Source organism: Mastomys coucha, unplaced genomic scaffold (assembly GCF_008632895.1).
Source record: "Mastomys coucha isolate ucsf_1 unplaced genomic scaffold, UCSF_Mcou_1 pScaffold8, whole genome shotgun sequence".
Taxonomy (NCBI): Eukaryota; Metazoa; Chordata; class Mammalia; order Rodentia; family Muridae; genus Mastomys; species Mastomys coucha.
Genome location: NW_022196914.1, coordinates 59,483,256 through 59,492,545, shown reverse-complemented (window position 1 = coordinate 59,492,545; position 9,290 = coordinate 59,483,256). Strand labels below are relative to the sequence as shown.

General features: G+C 36.3%; 1 protein-coding gene across 4 annotated transcripts in view; it reads left to right on the top strand.

The window, feature by feature from the left end:
* Positions 1-7,367, top strand: part of Tnpo1 (transportin 1) — an 88,772-nt gene extending 81,405 nt beyond the window's left edge. For all 4 annotated transcript variants that reach the window (XM_031360417.1, XM_031360419.1, XM_031360416.1 and 1 more), the window contains exon 25: positions 1,752-7,367. The gene's annotated coding sequence lies outside the window, so the exon portion shown is untranslated. The remainder of the gene's footprint in view (positions 1-1,751) is intronic.
* Positions 7,368-9,290: the final 1,923 nt, after the last annotated feature.

Here is a 9,290-nt window from a genome sequence, read left to right as displayed (position 1 = left end):
GGCTTTATGTTATGGCCTTTAAGGAAACACATTTAACATACAAACTGAATTCTGGGAGTAGATGATGTTTAACACCCTTGTGTCAGGCTCCCACGTTCTTTTAAAGTTGCTCATGGAAGGCTCTCTCAGTTTGAGGAAGTACAGAGCCTCGTGCTTTGGGTTTTTGCTCTAGATAGTCTCTGTTCACAACTCCAAATTAATGCTGTGCTTGCTTAGCTCTGGGTCCCCTGGTGAGTTATGTTGAGAATTAAACTGTGAGGATAGTAACAGAACTTTGTATGTTTGCCTTGCACACACTGGTTCACTGTTTGGACCAGTACAGTGAGCTAGTAAAAGTTTTCAGGTTTTGAACACAACTTGAAACCTACCTGAAAATCAATGGACACACTAAATGTGTGAAAACGTCTATTTTACTAAACTGAAGTACCCCATACATCCAAGGGTTGGAATTATTTCCTTTTGTTTTTTGCTAGCTGCTTGTTCAGTCTGAGCCAGAAAGATTCACTATCTAGGCCCTCTGTGTTGTTACGCTTCAGTGAGGAGCCCTCGGCTTCAGCATTTGCTTTCTCAGGTCCTAAGAATGCAATAGAGGGGAATGACTTAGCTCTATAAAGATTCAGTATTGGGCCAGTAAGTCTTGGTAGTTTTTCTCTTTGGTGCCACCACCAAATAGGAGTTAACTGATGTTCTTGCTTCTGGATAAGGTAGGAAATAATTGTTTCCTATTTAGATTTAAAAGTGGGATCATGTCCTTTATTTTTGCTTCTTTGTGTTCCCATGCAAACGCAGGAGGGTAGGGGCTGGTTGTACTTCACTGGTGGGTTAATTAACCACTGTGAATTCATACGAACATTTACAAAATGTCCAAAGTTTGACATGAGTGGTTGGTACTGTTTTTGTGAAAGGACCACTATCAGACATTGGTTTAACCAGCTCAATCTTGATTTCTTAGGTCTGTCTTCACATTAAACTGTGTTAGCAATTTAAAAACTTCACGTCAGCAACATGAGATTCCCTGAGAACATAGAAAATAACCAAATTAAGTAGAATTGGAAGGAGAATTAATTAAGAACATCAAAAAAATGGGTGTTAAATTTATTTTTGGACATTACCTACCACATGTTCTGACCCTCCCCAGTAGGGTAAAATTAGAATTTGTTTCCTTAAACATTGGATAAAAAGGAAAATGACTATCTTAAATTATGATTTCATTTTTTTAAGAAAGTTAAAGTGACGGGCTGGTGAGATGGCTCAGCGGGGAAGAGCACTAACTGCTCTTCGGAAGGTCATGAGTTCAAATCCCAGCAACCACATGGTGGCTCACAACTACCCGTAATGAGACCTGACGCCCTCTTCTGGTGCGTCTGAAGACAGCTACAGTGTATTTACATATAATAAATAAATAAATCTTTTAAAAAAAAAAAAGAAAGAAAGTAAAGTGACATTATGCAGGAAATGTTCAGCTTGGATTCAGGGCCATTCTGCTAAAAGAGGTAAAGATAAGTAACATTATGCAAGGCAGGATTCATTATATGAAGCATTATACTCTGTATGTTCCCAATGTGGGTTTTCCTTCATTTCTGATGCAGACCATTCAGAGTCTCAGAAGAACATAGCATGGCCTTAGTCATTTTGCTCAATTTCTTACTTTCTTTATTGCTAAAGATAGAATTGTTATTGGGCTGGTTTTATGCTCCTTTGGCTCTGAAACAGGGAAGTATTAAAGATAAAATTGGTTTTGTTTTTTGCAGGTCCGTCAGTCTTGGAGACTATATGGGAGCCTCTGCACCCAGGGAAAATGTTACCCTTTACAGGGGGGAAGGGTAAACCAGTAGGGAATACAGTACAATCCCAACCCTACTGGGAGGGGCGGGAGGGAGGTGTTGCCGTCACTGTATTAAGTCGATGTTGGGAAATGTTTTAACATCTGGAGCCTTTGTGGGTGGAAATCTGTCTCCAATTACAACTCTGCACTGGATGTGAAGAAGCAAAAACTATTCAGTCTACTCACAGAACAGTACTTTCTGGAATATTATGGGGAATTGTACCAAAACAAGAACCACGTAAACAATGCCTAGGGATAAGAAGGAGGAAAATCCCATGGTCCACAACAAAGGACACCTAAGAGTGGGAAGCTGCAACAGTTAAGTAGCTTTTTTATTAAAGGTTTTTATATAAATTTTCCCACGCTACGGGGCCTTGTTTTGCATGCTGATGAAGAACTACTTAAAACTAATAGTTAAAATCAGCTTGCCTCCCCTAGTAGAAGCAGGTTCTTGGAAGTTGCAATTTAAGGTCCCCCAAAAAAGTTGGAAATAAAAGGAAACAAATTTGAACAACGAAGCACCCTGTGACATGCCGACGCGCCACTCCTTTTACCTTTGCGGGCTGGGCAGGGAGGGAGGAATAAATGGGGTCGGGGATCAAACGAAAGGTGACATCTAATTTTACATTAAAATGTTAGTGGATATAATTTCATGGTCGTACTTCTTAGATTTAATTTCTAGGCCAACACATTATCTTAAGGTGCAGTTTTAAGGTTCAGGCATGCGCTCTGGCTCATAGTGATTGAAAGTGATGTACATTAGTGGGACCGTAGCATGCTTGCCTCATATAGAGTGCGGTTGGTATTCATTTACCTATGTTGCGCCAGTTTGGGTTGCCGTTTACCAGTTCAATATAGCCCTGCATTTAAAATTCCTTTTAAGATTCGTGGATTTTATTTTTATTAAGAATATAGATATATAAAGTACTGTAGTTTACAGCTAGGCCTTGAAATTATCTTTTTAGGATCTGTTAGGAATAAGATTGATATTGTATTGTGTGTAACCTGCACAATGTGGAAAGCTGATATACCTGTGCAAAATCTTTGCCTCTGTGCTGTCAGTGTGGTGTGCTTTCTGCATGGTTATATACTACTAGTAACTTTATCAAATTTCAAATTACATGGTAAAAGATCTGTAAAAGGCTGCATAAATGTTAGTTGGCACATAAAGACAATTGTAGAAGTTGAAACATGATTGCTATTTTTCAATGTTTATTCCCGTTCAACATATTGCCTCTAAGCTTTCCTTTAATTTCTTTATTTTTACTTTTGTTCGAAGCATGATCTTAAAGATATGTTTAAGTTAATGGATGTAATGCAGGGTTCCTACACTGTATTGGCGCATGTTGGTGGCCCTTTGTGCCCTAAGTATATGTACATAGGGCACATACAAAGCTACAGAGTGAGAGTTGGTTTGGATCCTCTTCATTTCATTTGTTTGGCTTTTCTGTTATTTTTTTCCCTCTACTTACATGTATTTCTGTGAATAAATCCTTGTTAAGTTAACCCTTTACTTTTCCTTCCATGTGTATTTTCTTATATACTGTGAATGTGAAGACCCTAACTGGTACACTTGATCTTATGTCCATATGAAAGTGCAAATCTTTATTAATTTGGATTGCCTGAGCAATGTGTATCCCATGATGATGAAGGAAAATGGAGAGATTTTTCCTTTTAGCTCTGCTGGTCAGAGATGAAGCCACACCTTTCCATTTTTCAATGCTGCATATTTAATCTGCAAAAAAAAAAACATTAAGCCATAACAGCCTTTTTATATTTTAATTTGTCACCTTTGCATTGCAGAATAAATACCGAATTACCGTTTTTATAGGCAGTTGCTCCTCTTTGCATGGTTCTGTTCTATAAAAGTGACTGATAACAGCCATTGCACTGAAGTGTGAGCTGTACGTGTGTGACTTTATAAATACAGTTTTAAGACATTTCACATGCATGGTAGCATGCAAAAGGGTTTTGTTGTTGTGTATGTTTGTTTTAACATGTTTTTTTTTTACTTTCTTTTATTTTGGCTTTGCAAATTTCATTCTATTGGGCCTGAAATAAAATCATATACAGTGCCCAGTCTTTTCCTTTTTTATTTTTAAGCTACACTCAAGTGTGTGTGATATTTCACTTTTTAGTACATTAGTATATTACCTTACTGGAAGCTTAAACTTTGCTTCTGAGTTGGCCTTTAAAGCTAGAGTGGAATAGCTGTTTTATCCTTAGGTTGTAGAATAACCTGGAGTGCTTCAGAGACTTTGGGAACTCAATAGAGGAGATAGTCTTACACAAGTAATAAAGAGACAGCCACATTTGTCCCTTAATGCAAAAGAAGCAAAGGAAGGTTTTCTGGACCTGAGATAAACAATTCTTTGTTAAGTAAAGGCAATTTTATTACCTGTCTAATTAAGAATATATTTCCAATTTAGCAGTTATGCAGCTCAAAAACAATATTTGGCTTTATAGTAAATTTGTTTCTAAATCTAATAACTTTAAAGTAGAAACTTAAGTAAATATGACTTACAACCTAACACTAGGGTGGTTTTCTTTTCTAATGTAGCTCTCCCTGTTGAGGCTATTGTTTCTCCTTAACTTATATTGTATTTAGACAACATAGTACATAGCACAGGAATTTGCAGAAGCCATTTAAGTTTTTTGAGGTCAGCGCTGAGTTAGCATTTATTGTTTTGATGAAACGTAACACATCATGGGATATATATATATATATATATATAAGAACTTAATTCTTGTGGTGCGGTGTTGATAGTTTTGAATGTTGCCTAAATGTCTATGAGGTTGTAAGTTTGTCATTGTTACATTCCAGTGTTTCTGCCTCTTGGCATGCTTAAAGCACGGCTTACTTCATCTGCTCCTTACACACTAAAATGCTCTTAGTGTGCTCAACTACAGAGATAGCCGCTGCTGAGTGATGTAGATTTTCTACTTGAATATTTTTATGTTGTAGGAACCTCAGGAGGTCAGTGTTTACTGTTTTATATATGCCTTCTTTTTCCTGTTTGAGCTTCTCTCTCTGAAGGATTCTAACAGAACAAAAGCTGCTGATCAACCTAAGTTGGAAACAGAAAGTGTGTCTAGTGTCATTGAAATGCGTACTTTGCAGTTCCATGTTACAGCCCATTAATTTAGCAAGTGAGCTTAGTGCCACAGGTGTTCATTTACTCGGGAAATGGTTTTGCTTTTTGTATTGTCTAATCTCTTTAATGACTTCATACTGTGTAAGAAAAAATCACTTTTGTATTGTTTGTTGGTTATTTCCAAAATAACCAACTTTGTAAATATCCTTAGAGCCAGTTCTGATGCTTTACATCATTGCTACTTGATTTTGTTATGCAACTTAGATCTCAGATCTCAGAATACTTAACCAAGCCATTACATCTTAAAACAAAACAAGTAGCATACATTTTGTAATTAACATTGATAAACACTGTGATTTTTTTGGTTAGAACTTTTTCATTGATCTGAATTGCTTAAATTGCATATATTGTAAAATAGAGTCAGATGTATATTTTAAAATAATTTCAGCTGACTTTCCTCTGACTGCTTTGTCTACTCAGTTATGAAATATTCAGATACAAGTTTTATCTCAGGTGAATATCCTTGTATCGTTTTGCTTTGGTGACATGTTTATAAAGAAAGATCATCATACTTACTAGTCTTTGGAGGTTTGTGAGGCATTTTTTTTTTTGTTTTGTTTTAATGTGTTTTATTAATTATCTTCCCAGTTAGTCGATTATTTTTCCCCCCTCCAATTGTTTTATGAGACTGGAGAGAGAAATAAAAACCTCTCCTCACATTTAGTATGGAGACTCAACTGAAAATGAGTTGAGTTTGCTCCTCTCCTTTTCCAAACACTCAAAATACAAAAGTGGAACCTTTCTCCCTACATAAAATTTTGCAAAGTTGGGGTGCCAGAATTAAATTATGTATTAAACTCTTGTCTCCATTTAACACCTTTGCAGTGAAAATTTTTTTTGCTTCATATAGTTAATTATATTCATATTGAATGTATTAACAGATACCAGTGCAAAAGCATTCTTTCCGAGAGAAGAGTGTACCATGCACAGCTGCACCCCTAAGCCCTTCCTCTGAGTCTTCAGGTGCATACAACCTCTTGGTGGAGTTACTTTTGCAAATATTACAAGGTGGGGGGACACTAATTGTTGCTGCTAGTGCTGCTTAATAATGTGGTCATTTGAATCTAAGAAGACTAGGGTCTGTGGTTAACACCCTGGGATAATTGTGATGGGCAGATGAGCAGTAGTGACCTGTGTTGGTAACAATATTATCTAGTTCAATGCCATGCAGTAGCATTGTATAGCAACTAGTGCATTTCATACTGTATTAAATATGGCAATGCTTCTAAGCCTCGTTAAAGTTAAGTTTCACATGAAAGTTAGCTCCTCTTACCTTTCTTTCTAGGTAACTGGAAACTAACATCAGGCTTGATACAGATCTTCTCCCTGTTGGTATTACATATATATAGATAATTCTCAATGCCTAATTATTATACTTATACATTTGTTAAGGTATAAGCATAATTACAGCAACTGTTTTTATAGTTTGTATCCCAGAGTATATTGTGTTGAAATAAAAAGATGCATAGCAGCTGAATGTATGCATGACTTTGAGGGAAGTTAAAACTGGTTTTCTTTTCCCCACTTCTGCACATTAAAAAAGCCAAGCCAAATCTATTTGCCAATAATAGATCACTAATTACAAAGCCAGTAGTTTTCCTTTCAGTAAGAGTTTTTGTTTGCCATACATCACTCTTGTACTGTGGCTTGGTATTCTGCAGAATTACCTCTTTCACAGGTCTAGTCATCTTGTTTAATGTCTGCTCTAACATGGTTAGCCTACAAGGCAGTGCTGTCACCTCCTAATGTCCACCTCATAAAGAGGTTCCACTTTATTTCCTCACCTCTTGTCACTGCTTCCCTGTGTGGATATATATGTAACCAAACTGATTACATTGGTTTTTTTTTTATGAAGATAATAATTAGATAATACTATGTAATTTTACTCGGTAGATTATCATCTTAAGAGATGCTTAAACGTAAATCACTTCATATTATGAAAGTTCTACACTTAGTATTCATGTTAACATTGGGTGCAATAACTTAGTAGTACTTGCTTAGTTATAAATAACTGGATCTTTCTGCTGACAACTTAGGTTGTATGAGTTATGCTTAAAAGCTTTAAATCTGATGTTTCCTGTACCTGCCACACTATGTTAGAATGTGTCCTTCAACCATATCCTGCAACTTCTCAAACTGTACTAAATTGATATTTCTTGAAGTCTAACTCTGTGCTAACAGATCTTCATTTTAAATAGAATACGGTTTTAATTTTTGATAAGCTGCTGAATTTTAAAGAGAGTTTTTTGGGGCCACCAAATATTTTGGATCATGCAGAGAATATATATTGTACTGTAGTAATTTTGTATTTACATTTGTATGATGTGACATAATAGATGTGAATGTTAATCACTGCTTGACTATGTTAATAAAGTTGTTTAACTATAGACGTTGCACTCTTGATTTTTAATGGAAAGAAATGACCTTATCTTTCTCCTCTTCCATTTTGTATCCTAATAGGTTTGGTGGGTCTTTGAAGGACGGGATTTAAAGTGTTGTGTGTTATGTTTTTATTTGTTTTGATTGCCTTAGCTTACACATTAGTGACCTGTTGTTATCCAGACAACTTTTTTTATTTATGTACAACAGTAAAATGAAAGTTTTGCATACATTTTACATTAACTACTTTTTAATTCGAGCTGAGGAAGATATGGGTGACTAATTGCTCTACCAAGGGAAATGATTAAAGGTAAAATTGCAGACACAGAGGTGATGGAAGAGCAGTACTGGGTTTTGGGGGTTCCAATTGGAGCTGTTGTCCTGCAGAAAATTAAGGTTTAGGATTCTGCACGTTAACACTTCCAAGTCATTTCCTCTTCAGGTTGTAATCACCTAATGTAATTGCATGTTGCCAATTAAAATTTAAGTATATTGATACATTCCAGAGTGTGGGTATGTATACATGTAAACACTGTAGTGGGTTTTTTCTTACTCTAGATATAGAACATTTTAGAACAATATAGGGCCTGAGATGAATCACTGCAGCCCAGAAACTTAAGTGAAGCTTGAGGGGGCTGATGAGATGGCTCAGTGGGTAAGAGCACCTATTACTCTTCCGAAGGTCCTGAGTTCAAATCCCAGCAACCACATGGTGGCTCACAACCACCTATAATGAGATCTGATGCCCTCTTCTGGTGCATCTGAAGACAACTACAGTGTACTTATTTATAATAATAAATCTTGAAAAAAAAAGTGAAGCTTGAATTTCTTTGCTTTTGCTAAAAGTATTTGAGGTAACAAAATTGTGTTGAATGGAATTAAGATGTTGTGTTCTCTAAAATGCTTTGGAGAAGGAATTTAAGATTCCAGGGTGTGGGGTAAGGTTGTAGGAGGGAGAAGTTCATAAGAGTTCCTCCTGATCATTAGTTTGGGGTTTTAATTTGCTTCCTTCTGCAACTGTTTCTGAAGATAAAAAATACTGATATTTTAGTGAAACTGCTTTTTTTTTTTTTTTTTTTTTTTTTTTTTTTTTTTTGGTTTTCCGAGATAGGGTTTCTTTGTGTAGCCCTGGCTGTCCCAGAACTCACTCTGTAGACCAGGCCAGCCTCGAACTCAGAAATTTGCCTACCTCTGCCTCCCAAGTGCTGAGATTATAGGCATGTGCCACCACCGCCCGGCGAAACTGCAGTCTTATTAGTTTTATTCAAATGATTTTTTTTTCTCAGTTCATATGACAGACAGTTCTATCATTAAGTGAGTGAATGGGTCTATCCATTTCTGTACTGGCATTTTTGTGATGAGTTCATAACCTGACATGAACAATTTTACATTTTATGTGATTATTTAGGGGCCATCATTAAAAGGGCAGTGGAAACCATATAGGTCTTGGATGTGTTTTCTTTATTGTGCACTTGGCAGTGGGAGACACTGTGACTTGACTGTCACCGTGGTCCTTTTTCTCTGTGCCTTACATTATTTTGTAAAGCTATAGTAGTTTCCTGAAAGTTCTCTTTCTTATTACAGTTTGCAGGTAACAGTTTGGAAATTTAATCAGACTTTTAATCCCTGGCAGTGGTGTGAGGATGTTCTAGTTCTAGATGTGCTCACTTCAGTAACTGTTAGAACAATCTTACTATGACCATTCCAAGTATTCCTCTTCAATCTTTATAGTGGTTTTTAAAAAAGTGAACAACTGTACTCAGGAGGAGAGGCAGAGGATCTGTGAGTTCAAGGCCAGCTTGGTCTATATAACAAGTTCTAAGATAACCAGGACTACATAGAGAGGACCTTTAAAAAAAAGATTAATGTGTTTTGCTAGTAATGTGTTAATGTTTCTAAGCAGTAATTTGAAGAAGTTTTATGAATAAAGT